The sequence below is a fragment of the Adiantum capillus-veneris genome, chromosome 10 (assembly GCF_014529385.1).
Source record: "Adiantum capillus-veneris isolate H3 chromosome 10, ASM1452938v2, whole genome shotgun sequence".
Classification (NCBI taxonomy): Eukaryota; Viridiplantae; Streptophyta; class Polypodiopsida; order Polypodiales; family Pteridaceae; genus Adiantum; species Adiantum capillus-veneris.
Genome location: NC_140940.1, coordinates 25,338,852 through 25,362,658, shown reverse-complemented (window position 1 = coordinate 25,362,658; position 23,807 = coordinate 25,338,852). Strand labels below are relative to the sequence as shown.

Here is a 23,807-nt window from a genome sequence, read left to right as displayed (position 1 = left end):
CTTGCTACACACGTACTCCCTCTCTTCCCCTCACGCAGCCCCTCCCCCCCCCCTCACGCAGCCCCTCATCGCAGCCTCCCTCCAGCCTCCCCCTCACGCAGCCCCCTCCAGCCTCCCCCTCACGCAGCCCCTCCTCGCTCCCCATCACGCAGCCATCTCTCTCTCTCTCTCTCTCTCTCTCTCTCTCTCTCTCTCTCTCTCTCTCTCTCTCTCTCTCTCTCTCTCTCTCTCTCTCTCTCTCACACACACACACACGGATACATACCCACACACACACTACACACATACACGCATACACACACGTACTCCCTCTCTTCCCCTTCTCCCCTCTTCTTCACAATATGAAGAGAGGGTAGTTTCGAAGACAACCATGTCTTCCCCCATCATCAAGACGCCGACATCGACAATGAAGACAACCTTCATGCTCACGAACAAGAGGCTTGCACAATTGGAGAAGGACATGAAAGAATGGTGGATGGAGAGAGAGATATGGAGGGAGGAGAAAGCCACCTTCATCAAGCTATGGAACGAAGAGAAGGAGGACATGAGAGCGGAAATCCAAAATCTCAAAGAGGAGAAGGAGAGAAGGGAACGGGAGAACGAGAAGGAGAGGGAGAGATGGAGGAAAGAGCAAGAAGAGATGAAGGCACAAATCGATCTCCTTCATGCTTCCATCACATCCCTCACCCCCATGGAAGGAGAGATTAAAGAGGAGGCTAAGGAAGCCCTCAAGGAGGAGATCACCAAAGCCCTCACCGCAAGCATTGAGGACAAATTAGAGGCCACCAAAGAAGGATGGGTCGAAGTGGTCAAAAAGAATATCAAGAAGGTAGCAAGAGAGGAAGCCCAAAAAGATGAGGTACTCATCGTACACACAACCATCGAGGAGGAGAAGATGCGACAAGCTCGCCGTCTCAATGTGCGAGTGACCGGCATCAAAGAAGAAGAAGGGTCTACACCCGAGAGCGATGGGAAAGCTTTATGCAAGAAAGTGGGATACAAGGAAGAAGAGATCCCTTTCTCCAAAGTTTGGAGAGCCGGCAAAGATCCAAAGAAGAGAGCTCTCATCCTCCAATTCGCCTCCGAGGAGTCTTGAACTTCTTTCCTCCGAAAGAGGGTCATCTTGAGAGGGCTAGAAGGCCCCCCGATTTATCTTGATGATGACCTCACAAAGATGCAACAAGATCACCGTCGCGCGTGCATGCCTAGAGTCCACCAAGCCCGCAAAGAAGGGAAGAAGGCAGTATATCGAGATGGTAGGGTTATCATTGATGGCAAGACCATCGCATAGGGACTCGCGGCCTGTGGGACACACGAGGAGATTCATGTCACGGTTTGGAATTGCAATGGAGACCTATGGACACACCCAGAGAGACTTGAGGAGGTGATGAGAGGTCGAGACATCATTCTACTTACAGAGACACACGAGAGCCCAGAGAGAGGGTTACCACGGATACATGGATTCCAGTGGGAGTCTCTACATCGGGGATGTATGCGCCAGCACACCACTCGCGGCTCAGGAGGAGTGGCCATACTCTTTAGACAGGGGCTTCACAGCAGACTACAGATTGTTGCCCGGGACCCACAGGCCCGCTACATGTGGATTCGCCTCGAGCTCTCACGAGACAGGATCGTCTACATTGCCCTTTGCTACTTGGCTCCCACAGGCTCCAGATTCGCCCCTATTGAGCAGGAGTCACCGTACGCATGCCTCACGGAGGAGATTATGGAGTACTCCACACTGGGTGAAGTCTTCCTTATGGGAGACTGCAATGCTCGTACGCGCAGTGAGCAGTGTGAGGCATATGACCACGAGGACCCAGAGGCACTACACACTCTAGATGAGGAGGCTACTATGAGAGATACAGCAGACAGAGCTCCAGTCACAGCCTACGGACGACATCTACTTCGACTTGGCTCCCAGCACCGTCTCGTTATTTATAACGGGATGGTCCAGTGGCCCACCTCAGGGGGCTTGACTTGTATGCCACATGGAGTTACAGAGGGAGGGGGGAGTACAGTCGACTATATTCTGGGACCCAGGGAGGCTACACACCTTATCACATCCTTCACCATTCCACCCATACCCATCGGAGCCGACCACACATACCTCTCTTTCTCCATCACCGGAGATACCATCCCACACAGCTCCACAGCACACACTCCACACACCACCATCCATTTCACACATGAGCTAGCCTCTCTTTACTCGGCCGAGGTCGAGCATGGCCTATGCCTCCTCCACCCATCCACACCACTCTCAGTTCTCACATCACATATCTCTTCCGTTCTTCACACTTCAGCTATTAGCTCTTTTCCACACACCACTCGCACAGGACGCACTCCCCCCCCCTGGGACTATGCCTCAGAACCGCTGGTATGATGATGAGTGCAGAGAGCTATACCGACGCCTCCGTGCACGGCGAGCCTTAGGAGAGATCATAGAGAGAGAGGCCAGACGGCATATGAAGACGCTGACACGCCAAAAGCGGCGAGCATTCGGAGAGGCACAGGAGCTTGAGCTATACCGCCTATTCATGAGCATGGATAGCGCGACGGCATGGCGCACCCTGCGCGAGCCACGTCCGACTACAGCTATTGAGGATCCACAGATATGGCATGATTATGCAGAGCGACTTTATGAGGTGCCAAGGCAGCCTCCTATCCCACAGCCACACGAGCCACGCCCCACGTGCTCCTCCTTCTTTACAGCAGAGATGGTAGAGAGGGCCATACGCCGCATGCAGCACAGACGATCAGCTGACCATACTGGATTACAGAGTGAGCACATCATTTATGCGGCCTCCACTATAGCCCCGTTGATTGCACATGTCTTCAACCGGGCTATAGGGGAGGGCTTCCCATAGGAGTGGACACAGCACACCATAGTGCCTATCCACAAATCTGGCGACACCCTGGACCCAGGGAACTACAGGACTATCATGATTGGCCACACGATGGCCAAGCTATATGGAGCAGTACTTGAGGCACAGCTCAGCTGCTACGCAGAGACCGAGGGTTTACGAGCTCCAGGCCAGGCAGGTTTCAGACGAGCTTTCTCCACCACTGATCACATCTTCGTTCTGCGCTGCCTCATTGATGGGGCAAAGGCGCGGAAGAAGAGGCTTTACTGCTGCTTTGTGGATTTCTGCAAGGCCTTTGACACAGTCCCACGCGAGAGACTCTTCCAGCGCCTTCACAGCATTGGGGTACCAACAGAGATGATTTGGGCCATATATGCTCTCTACGAGAGGGTGACGGGTCGAGTTCGTTGCCCAGGCGGTTTTTCAGAGACCATTGCTAGCACCATTGGTGTTAAGCAAGGATGCCCACTCTCCCCGACACTCTTTGGGCTCTACATCGACGAGATCTCCGACTACATACTGCGAGCAGGAGGAGAGGGGAGCGACTTGGCAGGTACTCCGGTCCACATCACGTTATATGCTGATGATATTGTGTTGATTTCAGAGTCACCCGAGGGCTTGCAACGCCATCTTGAGGCCTTGGACGAATTCAGCACACACAGGGGGTTGACTGTGAACCTTGGCAAAACCAAGGTTATGATCTTTCACACATCCAGTGCAGTGAGGAGCGCTGCCACCTTCACAGCAGCAGGAGGACAGGTTGATGTAGTCACCTCCTATGTCTACCTTGGCATCACATTCACCAGCCTACCAGGACCCTTCACTATGAGGCAGGCTGCTGCTGACAGGCTCACCCGAGGATATGCAGCTCTGACCATGCTAGAGCGGAGATGCCACCAGGCACACTTTCAGGAGCCCCGCACGAAGGGATGGCTTTTCGACACCTTAGTCACCCCGGCCTTGATGTACTCGGCGGCAGTATGGGCACCAGGATTGACAGCTGACCAGTGGACACAGCTTGAGAGGCCACAGGTATGTATGATCTCACGCTTGCTCCGCAGCAAGAAGACAGTGCCACATGACATTATTAGAGCCGAGCTCGCCACACCACCTATGGTTGTAGAGGCACTATTCCAGACAGTCTGCTTCATCCAGAGGATGAGAGAGCTACCTCCTGACAGACTTACTCGTAGAGCATTTGAGGCAGCTATACAGCTATCAGAGAGTGGGCATGAGAGAGCATGGTACTCACAAGTCAGAGCATGGTTTGAGGGACACGGTCTTGACATGGAGAGCCTACCACCATTCCAGTACGACCCCCACTCACCATATGTTCACCTCTCTCGCAGTGAGAGGAACTTGGTATTGAGACAGGATCTGTGGCAGCTATACACTAGGAGAGTCTGGGAGTCACCTGGCTTGGGGACGAGGATGTAAGATTACAGAGACCAATTTCTCACCATATTGTCTGGGGGGTTCATACAGAGACCACGCTATATGGACACATATATGCCACATAGCTCACGGGTGGCGATTGGTCAGCTGAGAGTGGCTTCACACAGGTTAGAGATTGAGATCGGGAGACATACTGGTGTTCCCAGGGAGGAGCGAGTCTGCAGAGCCTGCACAGAGGAGGTGGAGAGTGAGGAGCACTTTGTATGTAGATGCAGAGCATACACTGAGATCAGAGGCAGGTATGAGGCCTTATTCAGAGGACAGCCCACTCTCCGAGAGATCATGGACTCTCGAGATCACAGACAGCTCGGACGTTTCTTACTAGAGATACAGAGCCATCAGGACACACTACTACAGCCACACACAGCTACACAGACAGAGGGGAGACAGTCGCAGCTCACAGACTTCTTTCAGAGGATTGCCGCCCCTCCCTCACCAGACACTCAGAGGGGAGTGACACTCCCACAGGCGGAGGTGAGCCGAGCTAGACGACGACCACGAGTCACAGGCTACAGGGGCGCGAGCTCCCACCACCGACAGATCGAGGAGATCCGAGCCCGGGAGCGCCGTGCCACTGAGGAGCGAGTGGCTCAGATGAGGGCCGCCCCGACAACTTTCATCCGGGTAGCCTTGGCACCAGACCCGCCCATGTACCACATCTTACATCCCCCCATTAGTACAGGATGGAGCTAGATAGCTTGATGCATTCTCATGATTGTACTACCTTGAGCATATAGACATGCATATACCCCTAGAGATACAGCTCCATCCCTCCTCAGATACTCCACTACCTACATTCAGTTCAGTTTTGTATCAGTTTTGTTTCATTTGTCTTTCCGATAGACGGATGACATACACACCATGTACATTTGATTTGTCTCATAGGCCGATTTCGGCCTGACATAGACGTTAAAAATCTTTCTTTCTTTCTTTCTTTCTTTCTTTTCTCTCTCTCTCTCTCTCTCTCTCTCTCTCTCTCTCTCTCTCTCTCTCTCTCTCTCTCTCTCTCTCTCTCTCTCTCTCTCTCTCTCTCTCTCTCTCGTATTGGTACCCTTCGTATTACGTAAACAAGCTACAGGCCCAAAAGCATTTCATCATCCCGTAGGCATAACAAAGTACAACAGAATTGATAGCTGAAATATTCAATGACTACACACCATAGGGGAAAAACTACCAGTGATACAGAGTCACAGAAGATGGGTGATACATCAAAGGCTAGGAACAAAGGAGTAATGGAAGAAAGTAATGGAGAGCTGAAGTAGAAATAGGCCCACGGCGCATCCCAGTAAAATAAGCATCACCACTGAGAAGAGAGACTACACCAAAAATCTGGGGGAGAGAGAGCCTCCAGCCATCGCAAACAACAAGCCGAAAACGAGGCAGCACCAACCCAAACCCTCCACAGGTCCAGACCACTCCCCCACACATTGCTCAACAAAATCCATCAAAAAAAGAAATAAAACAACAAAAACAAGCAGAAAACAAGAAAAGACCCCATACACAAGAGCACGCCCAAACACGGATAAGACACAAGCAGAACACACATCACATGCACTTCACACAAAAGAAAAAACCGCACATAGACATGCAGAAAACAGGCAGTAAACAAGGAAACAAAAGAAGAAAACCTGCGCAATAAAACAACCTCAAAACAGAAAAGAAACAAACCACTACAGATGCACAAATCTGAAGGAGAAGCCTGAGGAAGGAGGAGGAGATTACTAAATTTTATTTTATTTTACTATGTTACAACGGAAACTCCTTTGCATACAATGTGTGTTTTTTTGTACTTAATTGACCACCTACAGTTCCTTAAGCAACTTTTTCATCAGGTGTGAGTTGAGGTTTATCAGATTTTCCTTTACCCTTATCCTTATCTTTGTCACTCTGAGAGAGATGTAGATGGAGAATTAGATTGAGAATTTTGAGAGTTCTTTTTATTGTTACCATTCCCATTAGAATTTCTATCCTTGTCTCTAGAGGAGTCTCGAGAGGAAGAAACATCATTACCGTTGGCCGTCTTGAGCTTACCCTTGTTGTGCTTCATCTCTTGGAGTTGAGCCAAGTGTATTGTCACGGGAACGGGCACCATGTGCCAATGGAAAAGAACAGACTGAGCACTTCAAATAACAACTGAACTGAAAGAGATAGAGAGTGTTCGACACACGAAACGGGGAGTGGTGGAGTTTCACCCCGAGAGAGCACTGGCCCCAAACCTTGGGGCCCCTTTCGGTACTTCTTTATATTGCTTCATCTCAGTACAAGCCGGTACTCCACGCACTGCACCTTCACTTGGAAGCTTGTCAGAGAATGAGGCCCATGGTACATATTTAAGCCCTTGGCCTATGAAAAGCAATTACATGCTACTTCTTCATTTAGGGCTTAAACCCCTCAGCGGGGATCTGCCGGTTGGCTCCGTTCTTCAATGGCTTGACACATCAGCAATTTGTGACATCCCCCCTACTTGAAAGAAAGTAACCGTCAACGATTACAGCATGTCTGTAAAACAACTCAAGTTAGCTCAAAAATTTCCAAGTGTCATTCCGAGGGATATTCTGAGGGACAATCAGTTTTCTCATTCCAAATTGGAGCTCTTGATATCCTGGGTCGTTGGCTTCCCGGAAAAATCTCATCCAATAAGGAGTCTATTCTCATTCCAAATCGGAGCTCTTGATATTTTGGCGTAGTAAAATTAGCCATCACGCCTAGACCCTGCTGATCAGAGACAGACGGTTTGCGGTATGAAGCCACTCAATGACTACCTCGTCACTCCCCCCGAAAAATAACCTAAAAAGGTTCAGGCCATGAGTTTGGAGGACCGATACAACCAAATGCTCCCCAGATCGCAGCCTGCGTCGCTTAGAGGTTCTAGCATACAATCAAACGCTTCCCAGACATCCCGTCTACGTCGTTCGGAGGTTTTCCAGCATACAACAAAACGCTCCCCAAACATCCCATTTGCATCGTTCCGAGTTCAGACAACACAATATCAAAACAACATTTCTCACTACTCCACCCAAGAGTAAATCAGCAATCATTCAAATCGGCACCAAGACAAGTTTAACACAGATACCATCCATTTCAAATAAATTCCAAACAAGATCGCCAAACGATTTCTCAAACAAAATTAAGAAAACTACTAATTCAAACTGAGAAAGCATTATCACCATCAATCGAGCTCAAAAGCCGACGGAGCTTCCATCCTGAAACCTGCACCAAAATAAGGGTTAGATTTCTTCCATAAATTTGTAGCCGACCGCAACATGGTCCATAAGCTCTTGAATAGCCAAAATAGGCCTCAACAGACAATGTTCCTGTAGCAGTGATGGTAGCCCCAAGATATAGCAATCACACTGGACCTCCAAGGTTATTGGTTCGAGAAGAGACACCTGCTGAAAGATGTCCAAAAACTACAAGTTGTAATCTGCTAGGATTTCCATGGCAAGCATTTCAGGATACCCCACTTTGCCTGAATCTCCACTTTGAATCCATTTGAAGGAAGATGCCAAAAAGCATGTAGCTTCGGGTAAAAATTTTCTTGAAAGCTTGCCAAGTCCTTGGAGTGTGCGGCTTGGTAGCTATAGAGATCCACCAGTGCATGGCACTGCCTCTAAGAAAAACAGCGGCTTGAGAAATTTTTGATCCTCCTCTTGCAAGTGATCTTTATGGCTTATGCCCTGTAAGTCAGAGTGATGAAGATGGGAACGTGTCCGATGCGCGATGGAGTAAGGGTGGGAGTGGTTAATAAGTCCAAGGTCGGGACACGAACATTCTTTAATAAAATTCCCAGCACAAAGATTCTTGCTTTGTCTGCTCTTTGGTAGGACCGGTATGCTTTCAAAAACGCACACGCCTGAAGCTCTGATGCCACTGTCACGGGAATGGGCACCACGTGCCAACGGAAAAGAATAGACAGAACAACTTTAAGCACTTCAAATAACAACTGAACTAAAAGAGATAGAGTGCACGACACACAAGACGGGGAGTGGTAGAGTTCCACCCCGAGAGAGCGCTCGCCCCAACCAAACCTTGCCGCCCCTTTTGGTATTTGTTTATATTGCTTCAACTCAGTACAAGCCGGTACTCCACGCTCTGCACCTTCACCCGAAAGCGTGCCAAAGAATGAGCCCATGGCACATATTGAAAGGCCCTTGGCCTATGAAAAGCAATTACATGAAAAGCTTCAAACTCAAAAGCATCTGGCCTCAAAAGCTTGCACTGAAAAGCTACCCAACCTAATTCACAGAAATCTGTACACCTGCCACGTCAGCATGCTGCAGCGCGAATTGCAGAAATCCGTACAATTTGCCACATCAGCAACCAGCATGAATTTTGGGTTGTTTGTTCAGCTCCCACGTCATCAGTTTTTACGCTATCTTCTGTGTGTGTGTGTGTGTGTGTGTGTGTGTGTGTGTGTGTGTGTGTGTGTGTTGGTGGTGGGGGGCGAGGGGGGAGGGGGAGGGGTCCAGCTTTATCTATTGTCTTTGTGTCACTTGGGCCCCATCAAACGGGGTCCCATAAGTTAGCTAGGACTCCTCTTTAGAAATAGGCCACTCAGCAAGACTTTGCATGTAACCGGGACGGGCACCACATGCCAACGAAAAAGAACAGACTGAACAACTTTAAGCACTTCAAATAACAACTGAACTGAAAGAGATAGACAACACGAGACGGGGAGTGGCGGAATTCCACCCCAAGAGAGCACTGGCCCCAAACCTTGGCGACCTTTCAGTACTTCTTTATATCGCTTGAACTCAATACAATGTTGGTACTCACGCTGTGCACCTTCACCTAGAAGAGTGCCAGAGAATGAGTCCTCTGCACATATTTAAAGGACCTTGGCCTATGAAAAGCAACTTAGATGAAAAGCTTCAAACTCAAAATCATCTCGCCTCAAAAGCACTAGCACCCAAAAAGCTGCCAACGCGTTTTGCAAAAATCCGTACAGCCTATCAGTGCAAAATCCTGGACAGTCTGCCACGTCATCATGTTAGCGCGAAATTCGAAAACCCGTACTCCTACCACATCATCACAGCCAGCGTGAATTGCGGAAATCTGTCCGTACAACTGCCACGTCATCAGCTCGCCATACAAGACTTTGAGTGTGTATGTGTATCGGATTTACTTCTAGTGACTTTCGCGAACGATTACTTTCTTTCAAGAAGGGGGGATGTCACAAACTACTAACGTGTCAAGTCACTGAAGAACAGAGCCAACCCTTAAAACCCGGTCAAGGGGATTACAGCATATCTACAAAACAACTCAAGTTATCTCAAAAAAAATTGAGCGTCATTCCGAGGGACAATCGGAGGGACAATCAATTTTCTCATTCCAAATCGGAGCTCTTGATTTCCTGGGTCGTTGGCTTCCCAGAAGAATCTCATCCAATAAGGAGTCTCATTCCATATTGGAACTCTTGATATCCTGGGTCGTTGGTTGCCCAGAAGTATCTCATCCGATAAGGAGTCTCATTCTAGACCTGAACTCTTGATATCTTGGGTCATTGGTTTCCCAGAAGTATCTCATCCAAAAAGGAATATTCAGTGATTGGCACATCACAATGCAACACGAATGCTCACATATGCATGTTACAAGACATAGAAACATGAAGCCGCCGATGAACGCAAATAACCATCCAAGTCAGGGCCATGAGTTGTTCAACGACTCCCTCATCACTCCTCTCGCATAACCTAAAAAGGTTCGGACCGGGAGATATAGAGGCCTTTTACAACCAAACATCCCCCAGACCGCAGCCTGTGTCGTTTGGAGGTGCTGAGAGTAACCACTGCTCAGACTTCTTAATACTCCCCCCGTAAACAACCACAAAGGTCCGGGTCAAGAGTAAAAATAGCACTTTTCAAACATTCAATACTCCCCCCGCAGATAACCACAAGGGTCTGGGCCATGAGTATGAACAAGCATTCTCAAACATCATTTCTCAGTACTGCACCCACGAGTAAAATCACCAATCATTGAAACTACTATTTAAACCAGAGTCGAACAATTCAAATCGGCACCAAGACAGGTTCAAAACAGATACCATCCATTTCAAATTAATTCCAAACAGGATCGCCAAACAATTTCTCAAACAAAACCCAAACTTTAAAAAGCAATCTCGACATCAATCGAGATCGAAAAGACGATTGGCTTTCCATCCTGAAACCTGCACCAAGATTAGGGTTAAATTTATTCCATAAGGTTGTAGCTCTCCGCGGCATGGTCCATAAGCTCTTGAATAGTCAAAACAAGCCTCGACAAGCAATGTTCATGTGGCGGTGATCGTAGTCCCAAGACCTGGCAATCACACTGGAAGGTTTTTAGCTCGGGAAGAGACACCTGATGAGAGATGTCAAGAAATTTCAAGTCGTAATCTGCAAGGGTTTCCGTGGCAAGCATTTCAGGATACCCCACTCTGCTAGAAGCTGCACTCCGAAGAAAGATCTCTCAAGGCATGTAACTTCGGGCAAAATTTTTCTTGAAAGCTTGCCAAGTCCTTGGAGTGTGCGACTTGGTACCTAACCACTGCATCGCACTGCCTCTGCGAAAACGGCAGCTCGAAAACAAGTTTTGATTCTTCTCTGCAAGTGATCTTTATGGCTTATGCCATGTGTCCCTATCTCACACAATCGACTTTGGCATACCACAAAGAGGAATGCCAGTGCTTAATGAACAGACGTGCTACATCTTGTGCTATCATTGTGGCCTTACAAGGAACCTACATGCAAAACTTGTTGAAACGATCAACAATGGTTAGACACTAAGTATTCCTTGAATGCAAACTAGGTGGAAGGTTAGTCACAAACTCCACGGAAATGTCCTGAGATGGCTTTTCAGAAATAGGCCGTAGTAGCAAGAGGCCTTGCTGCTTACCTCGAGGAACTTTTACTTTCTGACCAATGGAACACTATGTGACATACTTGAAGAAATCTTTTCGCATTTTAGGCCCAAAAAAAAATCTTTCTACCTTTTCTAAAGTGGTATTCATGCCTTTATGCCAACCCGTGAGTGCATCATGTGCATCGTGCAATATGGCTTGCCTAAGAGGAGGAAACACACAAAGATGGTGACGAAAATACAAAAGACCCTCACGAATGAGATAGTTGCTAGGCCCTTGGGAAGCAAGAGCCTGTAACCATTGCTTACCAAACTCGGAATCTGCATACTTGTTCTTCATGTTCTCAAAAGAGACACCTTGAATACAAACTGCTGAATTTGTCTCTAGAGCCAAAATCAATTCTTTGTGACTTAACACAACTGCAACATGGCTAGTTTTACCTGGAACATTTTGAGGGCTTGATGATCAGTATGAACACTAAACTCTCTACCATACAAAAAATGCTTCCAATGCTTGAGAGAATGAATGAAAGAGAGAAGTTCCTTATCATACAAGGAATAATTCTTTTCCGCACTATTTAACTTTCTATTGAGAAATGCAACTGGACGGCCATGCTGTTGCAACACAACTCCTATGGTGATGTTGCTCGCATCCGTCCATACCTCAAAGAGGTCATCCCAAGAGGCAAGGATGAGACACAGAGCCTCAGTCACTGCAACCTTGAGAGCTTCAAAAGCCTCAATCGCTGCCTCGGGTAAAACAATGCACTGTAGGCGAGTTTTCACCCCTTTCAAAACATTAGTCATGGGTGCGGCAATGCGTGCAAAATTCTTTATATGCGAACTATATGTCTAACACAGACCTAAAAAAGAACGCACATCATATACAGTTTTGGGTAAATCCCAATTACAAACCTATTCTACCTTTGCGGGGTCCAATTTGACACCGTCTGCAAAAATGATATAGCCTAAATAAGTAACTTTAGTTAGAAAAAAATATGACTTCTTAGCTGCAATGTATAGCTGACACTCATCTAAACGGGCTAAAACCCTTTCTACATCCCGTTCATGTTGTTCCATGAGGGAAAAATGAGAATGTCATCTAGGAAAATAAAAACACACGCCAATCATGTCTCCAAAACGACCTACCATGAGACGGTTGAACGTGCCGCTAAGTGCAAGGTCCGCTCTCAATGAGTGGAGCGATGATACCGAACAGTGCCATGGAGCTCTGATACCAATGTAATGTGCAGCGGAAGTGAATGATGGTGTAAGCTCAGGATGAGTAATCAATAAGTGCTCAAGGTTCCTTTTACTTAATGCAAGGGAGAGCCTTCCGTACACAAAGAGAGAATGTGCAATGACCAAAACAAGAGAGTGGAATGCAAACTGTGAGTGAGAGTGCAAGAGAGAGAGATTTGATTTGATTTGGTATTAACGTCCGCGGGGGGCCAGAAATGACCCATGGGACCTCAAAGTGATACATAGTCTCCCCTCACGAGGGTGTATGGTGTGGTGTGTGTTATTCTCTTTTTGTGTTCCTATGAGTGTCTTTTGATGCTCAAGTATGCGGGTGAGGTATGTTCCGAGAGCTGTAGGGGAGGGGTCTGTCTTGGATAATAGGTCCGCAAAGGTAGAGCAACCGCTTAGAAGTGGTTGAAAATTAGCCCGGATGTGAGCGTACTCTGGGCATTCCAATGTCACATGTGCTTCATCTTCGGGAGCTTGCATTGTACATGATGTGCATATCCATTTAGAAGCATCAATTTTCAGCCAGCCCTCTGTTTCTATTTTGAGCATATGTGACCTTGTGCGCATCAAAGAGATGGCTCTTCGTGCCATGTGGGGCATGGGTGTTCGTTTGTGGGCCTGGGCTTCCATTGGGTTTGTGCTATAGCCTTCCCAATACTTTGTGTTGACATGCTTGCAATAGTATTCAAATTTCGAGCGGTGTTGCGTTGTCTTCCACTTGGTGTGGAGGCTATTTAGTAATGCAATTTCAAAATTCAGCATATGTTCTCCCTCCTTGCCCTCCTCAATAAGCATGTCCACATATGCTTCTACATTCCATTTAGCGAACCATTTCTTAATGTCCTGTATGAGGCTCGATGAAAGAAATTTGCTTTTTTTTGTCTTTTGCGGCGCACATCCCGTTTCCCATGCAATGCGGGGGATTCGAGTAGTAGGCATCACTTTGACCTTCATGATATACGTGTACATTTTTTGCAATGCTTTCATTTCTAGTGGTCTCTTGCCTGTCTCCAAGAGTAGCACGGAGTATGGTATCGTCTTTTTGACCCCCATGTGTCGACATAGAAACTTTTTCTGAATTTTTTCGATTTCATTCCATGTGTGGGCTGAAATGCTTGCTCCCCAGATTTCCACTCCGTAGAGGATGGCTTGCACTACGCATGTCTCAAAAATGGTCGCTTTTATCTCCCATCTTTTTATGCTCCTTTGTGTGCACATGTTTTCAAATTGATAGTACTTGGCATGGCCGATGTCAATTCTATTATGTGCGCATTGTCCCCAAGCATAGTTGCACGGGATGTCAATCCCAAGTACTTGAAACTGTCGACTTTCTCAATTTGTTTCCCTTGATACATGAGGGGGGCGTGGATATCCATCTTACGAGTCTTTACAATCATGAACTTTGTTTTGTCTACATTGATTGATAGACCCACATTTTCACAAAAAAGTAACGCATCGACCGATTTCTGTAGAGTTGTAATGTCATGGGCGAAAAGAGCCACATCGTCTGCATAGATGAGCATGAGAAGTGTAAGCATCCCGATGGCTTGTTCATCCCCTTCTAGTTGAGGGAGGAAGCTTTCTATTTGATCAATGCATAATCCAAAAAGAGTAGGGGAGAGAGGGCATCCTTGTTTGACCCCCATGTTGCTCGAGAAAGCTTTGGACAGCCCTTCGTGCGTTTTTAGTTGACAGATGACTCTGTCATAGAGACGTGCTACCGCACTCCTAAGATGCATCGGTACTTTTATGCATTCCATCCTTTTCCATATACCCATTCTCGGGACCGTGTCAAAGGCTTTGGTGAAATCTACAAAGCAATAGTATAATGTTTTTCCCTTTAGCCGACTCTCTTCCATTAATACCCTGAGTGAAACAAGGTGATCAATGGTGCTATGTTTTGGTCGAAAACCTGCTTGTTCTTTTGCTCGTTTTCCATTTGTCTCTGCCCATGTGCTTATGCTTTGTTCTAAGATGCTTCCCAAAAGCTTTGCCATGCAGGATCCTACCATAATGGTACGGTAGTTGGTAGGCTGATTTACATCCCCTTTTTTGTAAAGTGCTTTGATCCAGTTCTTTTGCCAATCCTCGGGTAGCCCTTGAACAATGGCTTGGTTTAGCATTCTATGTATCCACTCTCTGGCTCTCATACCTGACCATTTAAGCATTTCTGAGTTCAAGTGTAGTATGTCCGGAGCTTTCCCATTTGCAAGTTTCTGTATGCCTTTTTTAACCGTTTCGGAATCAAAGTGGTCTTGGGCATGGAGATCGGTTTGCATGTGTGGCATTTCTTCCGCATTATTATGCACATATAGTTGTTCCACATACATGTACATGTCATCTGAGCTTATGTCCCCCATAATGTCATGTCTTCGTCCTTTTATTTTCAGCCATTCCTTTTTGGGATTTTTCTTGAAGTTGGCTATGGCTTGTGTCTCCGTACGTAGCTCATAGTTTCTTCTTTTCTGCCTCTTGAGATTTGTGTAGTCTTTTGATAGAGTTTCCCATTCCGTGTTCGTCATTGACAGTGCCCGCAATTTTTTTTTGCATACTTGCACTCTTCATCAAACCATGGGTTATGCGGTAGCCCTTTAACATGATTTCCTCGCCGATGCGTTTTTCCCATTGTTTGTTCCACGGCGTCACATAGAGCTTGTTTGAAAATTGGCCATGTTTGTTGAATGTGTGATGGCATGGGTACATGAGCAGTGCATTGTCTAGATGTTCTGCATACATTCTTTTCTTGTCCACTTGCATTTTGTATGTCCATGATCGGGCATGGGGCCTTTTTTGTGCTTTTTGAGTGGGAACTTGTAGCCATACATGGATTGGGGTGTGGTCCGAATTGGGTGACCTCTTCCCAATTGTAAAATTACTTACAATATGGGATGCCTCATATGCAATCAATACATAAGCAATAACACTCATGCCTTTGTTGGCCGTGCAGCATGTGCATTCTCCCGATTTTTCAAACTTACTTGTTCCATTGACGGCGATTAGTTGTAAGGATGTCATCATATTGAGCAATGCAATACCGTGCGGGTTTGTAATGAGATCTTTCGAACATCTCTCCCATGTGGGATCTAGTATCTCATTATGTTGAACCATTGGAGGTGTCATGAGATCCACCATTTGCATTTGCGCATGTGCTATGCGAGCATTCATGTCCCCAATAAGCATAATCATCCCTTCTTGTGCATAGGCATGGATATCGGCATACAGATCCTCGAAAGGGTAATTCTTCTCTACATTGAAGACACCATAGAATGGTGACTCTCTATGGGGGATGTAGCACCCGGCAATGAACATAGGTTTAGGTTTTGTGTCAAACTTGATCCATATGTACCGGTTATGAGCATCTGTCTTGCAAATTGTGATCATTTTTTTGAGTTCCTCTCGGTATATCGCCGCGACGACTCCTTGTCCCCTCATTTTTGTACATGGCATCCGTAGGGAGTGTGTGACATATCCTTTAATGTGTGGTATTCTACATGCATCGTGTTCCCATGTTTCCAATAAAAAGAGAATGTCGGCTTGTGGTAGGACTTCCGTTAATCCTTCTCCTTTATGCCACGGGAAGCCTCTGCAATTCCAACTTGTCACGTGTAGTTCCGTGAACCCATGGGTCTCGCATTGTCATTTTGTTTCCTCTTTTGCTTCCCCTTTCGTGTCCGCTTGGGCTGTTTTTTTGTTCATGCGAGCTTCGTATGCTTCACGTCTGGTCTTTTGTTGGTTCGGCGTTCTATCTTCACTGATGTATAGTGCGCTATCCTTTAAGTAGATGCGGGCGTTTTCGAGGATAATAGCCCTCTTGCTGGCATCCAGAAGTGTGCATACGATTGCCCGATTTGCTTCTGGTTTCTTCTTGCCTACTCGATGTGCACCATACACCACCACATCATGCATTCCGAAGTTAGCGGAGATCATTTCCGTGATGTCGGTGTTCAAGGTAATGACCTTCTCGTTGTCGGATTCGGGGATGCCCCGTATCACGATGTTCATTTTTCTTTTCTCTTGTTCGGTGTATTCTTTGTCATCCTCATTAGCATACATGTCTCTCTTCATTGAGGAAGTCTGAGGCATTGGTGTGTGTGTCAATGAATCTTTCCAAGAGCCCACATTTTCAGATACATTCATTTGCGCAATCTTTTCATCATGTGTGGCTAGCGTGTCTTGCATTGTAGTTGTGTGCTTATCAAGAGCACCCTGGAGCTCTTGCATCTTCTCCTCTTGGTGACGGACTCGTAGGTCTTGCATTTGGAGCTTGTGTTCCAATTCTTGGTTTTTTAGAGCTAGGTCTTTGATTTCATCGCTCTGCTTCATGATGGTGGTGTGCATCGAGGAGATGAGTCCCCATATGTCTCGTAATGAGCATGGTGGCGTATTCCCTTCCATGATGTCCGGTTTCGGGGGCGTTGTTTGTTGTTTTGGTTTGGGTCCCATGGTGCGTGTAGGTGAGGACCTGACAGAGAGGCCGCTTCTGGAAATTCGCAGGTTCACAGTGTCATTCATGTGGCCATGGTGTGCTGGTAGCCAATGCACAGAGAGAGAGAGAGAGAGAGAGAGAGCACTAAAAAGGGAAAGGGGGGGGGGGGGGGGATAGGCGATAGACTTACAATGCAGAAAATGTAAAAGTAAAGAGCTCCGGCGATAGAGTTAAAAAGGGGGGCGATAGAGTTAAAATGTAAAAAATGTAAAAGGTAAAGAGTTTAGACGAGTGGGGTAGCGCGATAGAGAGAGGGGGGGCGGGGGGGGCTATTGCAATAGAGAGGGGGAGCGGGGGGCAGCACGCCGGGCAAGGGGTGCGGATGCGCAAGGGCAAGGGGTGCGAGGCGGCAGAGCGGCGCTAAGGGGGGCTGCGTGTAACAGCACGCAGGCAGCAGCGAGGGCAGCAGAGCGTGCAGGCAGTAGCAGGGCGCACGAGGGTAGGCGTGCGAGGGCAGCAAGGCGTGCAGGCAGCAGGGAGGAAGTCGATGCTGCAGAGAGCCGCCATCACTTCACGCTGCAGAGAAGGAGAGATGGCAGACGGAGGAGCAAGAGAGTCTCCCAAAAGGAGAGGAAGAACTCCACGGTAAGCCCATCCCAACCAGGAGATCACCAACGGCCTGCAGAAAGCTCCGAGTTGCTTCTGGAGAGAGAGAGAGAGAGAGAGAGAGAGAGAGAGAGGACACCAGATGGGGTCCCAGACCCCCCTCCAAGGGCCCCCCTCTCTATTGCTAGAGAGGTATTTGCTTTAGATTGCACAAAGGTCTAGTACAATGCTTCTAGATGTTGAGGTACTTGACGGCGACGATGTCGACGACAACGATGGTGACTGTGATGATGAAGACGATGGTGTCGCCATCAAAGTCGGGATCTACGAGGCTAATGGCTGAAATCTGAAAACGTTAGGTGAATTGTTGAGGGACTGATGCGACTGCGACTGCGAGCGACGCGACGGTCCAAGACTGCTGTGGATCTAACGCGCCAATGGCTGGAAACTGAAAACGCTGGCTGAAAAATGGGCTGAAATCTGAGCGCTTGCTGATCTGCTGTGATAGGGAGAAACAGGCGAGGATTTGCTACTAGGACGGCGAGGCTAAGGGCTGATCTAGAAACACTAGTTTCTAGGCTGGAAAACGCTGATCTTTGATGGCTGAAAACGCTGATGCTTTGCGGCAAAAACGCTGACCTTGCTATGGAGAGAAACGCTGGAGAGCCTGTTGTCACCGGACACTGTGCTCTATCTGTCTCTTCTGCCTTCTCATGGCGCCCCTGCCCTCCTTTTATAGGTGCAACACCCTAGGTCGAGGAGTGCTCCCACAAATCCCACAATTTGGATTTAATTAAAAAGTCACTTATAAATAGTGACACAAGAGGTGGTTCACATGCAAGTGCAAATTGGGTTCATGTAGTGGTAAAAAATGCTCATGCTAGGAGTGCAATCAAAGGGTATGCAGCTACTCATGCACGGCCTGTGTACAGGCTCACAAGGTTGCCAGAACACTTCCTAGGCTACCTAAACCCTAGAAGTAGGAATAGCTTATCCACATGCTAAAGCAAGTAGACCCCTGAAGTCTGTCGCGTATATCATCGATCCTTGGGATAGGGAATCTATTCTTGATAGTGGCTTTATTGAGAGCTGTATAATCAATGCACATTCTCTGAGATCCATCTTTCTTCAAAACCAGCAACGGCGGCTAACTCTTTAAGGTGGCCGGTTCGGTGGTGTACTACCGGGATTTAAATCAATCATGTGATCTTAGGACGTGGAGGAGTTAACTCGCCTGGTAGGCCTTCAGAAAAACAGTCAACCTGAGCTTGCAAAAATTCTTATCGTTCGTTTTCAAGGTCAAACATATTTGACCTTTGATCATCATTCAATTCTTTCAAGAAGATCGAATAAACAAAAAGATTGGATTTCATCAAGTGGGACGGACTCGCCTTTTAGTTCAATCTCTTTGCCCTTCTCATTCTTCAAGATGGCTTTCCTTGCCCTATAATCGACCACGGCGTTGTTCTTGTGGAACGGGATTCGTAGGAGGACGTCACACCCTTCCAAAGGCATGATGTAAAAGTCCTCGTGCCCTAAATACCCCTGACAATGCAAACCTAGTTTGCCAATGACAAGTATAATGGCAACATCCTCTCCAGGTGCCGCTAGAACAGCCTCTAGCTGTGGCCCCATTTCCTCGGGCGTAATTCCAAGTTGAGCCGCCAATTCGGTTGAAATAAAGTTGGCCTTGGCTCCTCCATCAAGAAAAATAAGGGCTTCCCGGTCTCGCACTTTGCCCCATGCTCTGCAAAGAGCAGTACTTTCATCCATCTGATCAGGGTCAGTCCCCAAACAGTCTCATACAAGTCCTTTTGTCTTTCCGCGACCTTCGGCTGCTCTAGAACTCTCTAGCTTGTCTTTTGGTCAAGAGCTCTATCCAACTCTTTTTGTAGCTTCCGCTTTTCTGCACTCGTCTGTCCTTTCAGCTTTCCTCCCAACCTCAGAGGAGAATTAATGGCCTCACGCCATCGCGAATGAATCTCATCAATCGGATAATCCTTGAGGTGTTTCGCAAATCTCAGGTCTCTGGAGTACCTAGTCAGTCTTTCCACACATGTGGCAACTTGCAATTAACATTTGTACTCCGCTCTGGCAAACTTTCCCACCGATAATTTGTCCAAATCTTCAGTCTTTTCTTCAGTTCCCGCGCGGGATTTCAACTTTTCTTCGCCCCCATCCCCCCTTGAGAGGTGTTATTTCTGTCAGATTCTCTGCGAGAACCCATGTGTAATCTGGAGTTCTCTATGGCTTATGCCCTTTAAGACAAAGCGATGAAGACGGGAGCGCACCCGATGCGCGATGCATGAAGGGTGGGAATGGCTAATAAGACCGGGGTCCGGACACGAAGATTCTTTCACATACAGATAAAATCTCGACTGTTCTATCATGTTCTCCTTGAAAATTTGTGTGTGCTGTAGAAGGATCGGATCCTCCGTTAAAGAAGAATCTTTCTGAGCTCTGATACCATTGAAACAGGCTTGGACACTCCAAGCGAGAAATCAATAGCAACACACGAGCAGAAACTTCAAAATCATTGGACTTTGATAGAGAGAGAGAGAGAGAGTCGACACGGCACGACGAAGTTCTGCGCCCAGAAGCATTGGCCCCAAGACTGGCGCCCCTATCGGTATTTCGTTATTTATTGATCACAACAAGGTACAACTCCCGAGGGTCCTCTGCTCTCACACTCTGCGTCCAAATGCTTTGCAGAGTGAGGCCCCAAGGGCTCTTATAACTTTACAAGGGATGCCCCAAAACAGAGCCCCAAAAGCAATCAGTTTTAAAGGACTTTCACCCAAAAGCTAGCGCTGGAGATTCCCAAAAGCAACCAGCATAATTTGCAGAAATCCATACAACATGCCACATGGCACCTGCAACGCAAATTGCGAAAATTTTGTATGGCTCTGCCTCGTCAGCATCCATACGATCTGCCACGTCAACATGTCAACGTAGTTTACGGAAATCCCTTTCAAGGTTCAAGCTTCTATCTTTTAGGGTTTCGGGCCCCACGGCCGGTGCTTCGTAAGTTCTTCAAGTTAGTCCATTCAGTTTCTATTGTCCACTTGGCCATTTCTCTGCCAGACGTCATCACCTTGTGACATGCTGTGGGCAATGGATGCCTTTACAGGTACTGGGTTCTAATAATCCAAGAGGAGACCCTAAGGGTCACCTTTATACTGCAAAAAGCCTGCGTCGGGAAGCATGCCAAAAACCCCACGATTTCATAATGCAAGGCTTGTTCACTTATTAACAAATGATTTAAGTGATTGTTCATATGCCTATATGCTTAAGTGACTGTACTATGCAAAGTGAGGGTATGCAACTATGACCTACCTGATCATGCATGTCCTTCTAAAGGCTCACAAAGTGCCAGGCTAGATCCTAAGTTATACTAACTAAGATTGACGCTGACTTGTAGCAGTAGCTTGTCCACGTGGCTCAAGTGCAATGCGCACGTGACATAAGAAGACCAACGAGTTCAAGGATGGGGATCAAGCAGTTAAGTTTGACACATTTTCAAGCTTCGAGGATACCCATCGAGCCCTTGCGTTTCTACAGAAGTTTGAGACATCGTCTTTCCGGGGGTTGTTTCTTGGAAGCCTCCGAGGTACGAAGGGCGACGTCTTATCTGAAAGGTAACACACAGACATGGTGGTCTACCTTGCTGTTGCACAGAGAAGCATTTAAGAAGTGGATCAAAATCAAAAAAATCTTCACTTCAGCATGGTTAACGGAAGAATATGAAGAAGATATCATCACAGTTTGGCATCATCTGAGGATGAAAAAGCAAGATACTTTGGTTGCCTATTGCCAAAGGTTCTGGAATACATTTTTTCCAGTGTCCTCATTTTGGAGGATCGCCTTGAAGGAGCAAGTTGAGCGATTTTGTTACGAACTACCAAAAGAGATCCAACGGTATTGCCTAAAGCAAAAGTCAAATCCATTCAGAGGTTTATGGGACATGCCAAGGAAGGGTTTCGTATGCATTCCAACTCATTGACCTATCCTACAAACAAGCCAGTGTCCACCTTGACAGGGCATCAAGAGAGGTTTCTCCACTCTTGACCAGATTCTGACACTCAGAGCTATCATTAAGGAGGGTAGACACCATGGTAAGAGGATCTATTGTAGCTTTGTGGATTCCACAAAGCTTTTGACACAGTGCCGAGAGCCAGACTTATACGCAGACTACAGGACATGGGTGTGCCTATAGAGTTGATATGCGGTATTCTGGCTCTATACAGGACAGTGATGGGGCGGGTATGCACCACTGAGGGAATGTCTGACATGGTCCACTCCACTATTGGAGTAAAGCAGGGATGCCCCCTATCCCCGACTCTTTTTGGGATGTATGTGGATGAGTTTTCGGACTATGTAGAGCGTCAGGGGAACAGGGGGGCTCAGCTAGCAGGGACATGGATTCCGCTGTTACTATACGCTGATGATATTGTGCTGATTTCTGACTCTCCAGAGGGGATGCAGTGTCATTTAGATGCTCTGCATACATTTGCTCGTGACAGTGGATTGTCTGTCAATCTGGGGAAAACCAAGGTTATGGTGTTTAACACCACACCACAGTGGGTCAGGAGGTCGGCACCCACATTTATGTATGGCCAAGAAACTGTGGAGTACACAGATGCATATACTTATCTTAAGGTACTCTTCGGTGGACCGGTGTTTTCACTAAGGAGAGCATCAGAGACTAGACTGACAAGAGCATATGCAGCTTTGGGCAGAATGGAGAGGATGTGTTCGCCGGTTCAGTTTCAGGAGCCGCGAACAAAGCTTTGGCTTTTTGACACTTTGGTGACTCCACCTATGCTCTATGGAGTTCAGGTATGGGGACCTTCAGTAGACCACCATGGGAGATCTGGCAACACAAATGGATGGAGATGTATGGAGAGGCCTCTGGTCTCTATGATCGCTCGGATGATTCGGGCTAAGGCCTCAGTACCACATGAGATTATCCGAGCCGAGCTAGCAGCCCGCCCCCCCCCTCGTGGTGGAGGCATTGACGAGATCAATGTCCTTTATGCACGGTCTATGGGATCTCCCCAGGGACAGATACGCTCGGCTTGCCCTGGAGTCATCTCGACAACTAGCTCTACAAGGCGATACTGCACCACTTGAATACTCCCTGGATGCACCCTCCCTGTCTCTCACACGGACAGAGATCACCAGACTCATACTTCAGGATCTAATTCAGCTAAATACCAGGAGCACATGGATACAGCCGACACGGGAGTTGGGCACGAAGATGGCCTTCTACAAAGAACATCTTCTCCAACTCACGGAGGACGGCTTTGTAACTAGGCATGCATACATGGATACACACTTATCTCATGGGATAAGATGCGCTATTGGACACATACGCACATCCTCACATCAGCTCCAAATCGAGACTGGCCGATTTCGAAGGGTGCCGACAGAAGCCACGATATGTCACCTATGTAACTTAGAGCGAGAGACAGAGCTGCACTACACATGTCAATGTCCGACATACTATGAAATACGCGGCCGCTTCCACTGCTGGTTCAGAGAAGGGTTCGGACCTTTTTCTAGAGTCATGAGATACAAGGATCAGAGGTGTCTCGGATTGTTCCTACTAGAGCTGCGTAGACTTAGGGAGAGCTTGCTGAGGACATCAGGGGAAAGACAGCCTCAGAGACGAATCACAGATTTCTTTACACTAGCCAGAGGAGAGCCAACCGAGCAGTCATTACCGCAAATCTCAGAACCTACTCATACTAGAGGTACACTGCTTGACCGAGCCACTGAGCTTGGCAGATCCAAACGTCCACGACCTAGGGGGGTCTCCCACTACCGACGAAGGCTGCAACAAAAGATACAGATCACTCTAGCTCGACATGCAAGACGCCCAACCAGAGTACTGACCATGGAGGAGGTCGATGAGATCCGACGACGACCGATGAGAGATTTCATCTGAACCCACAACACCCCCTTCCCAAAGGGTTTTAGTGTCTTAGTGTTAGTTCTTTGTAACTTTGTAATTTCCGTACTCAGACATGGTATCAGATTCACCAATTGTAACTTTTTGGTCTCATAGGTCATTTTGGCCTCTTGAAGACGTTAATATAACATTTCTCCTCTCTCTCTCTCTCTCTTTTTTTGGAAAAATCAGGGCTATATATTACTGAGTACAATATGAAGACGTTAATATAACATTTCTCCTCTCTCTCTCTCTCTCTCTCTCTCTCTCTCTCTCTCTCTCTCTCTCTCTCTCTCTCTCTCTCTCTCTCTCTCTCTCACATTGGACAACCGGAGGAGCTACTACCACAGCAGAGCTCACATTCCCCTCGTACCAGAGGCACGCTGATCGACCGAGCCACCGAGCTAGGGACACCCCA

General features: G+C 47.4%; 1 protein-coding gene across 7 annotated transcripts in view; it reads right to left on the bottom strand.

Moving 5' to 3' along the window:
* The window catches only part of LOC147448567 (putative glutamate carboxypeptidase LAMP1), a 48,179-nt gene that overhangs the window by 10,186 nt on the left and 14,186 nt on the right, over window positions 1–23,807 (bottom strand). The gene's annotated exons all lie outside the window — the stretch shown is intronic.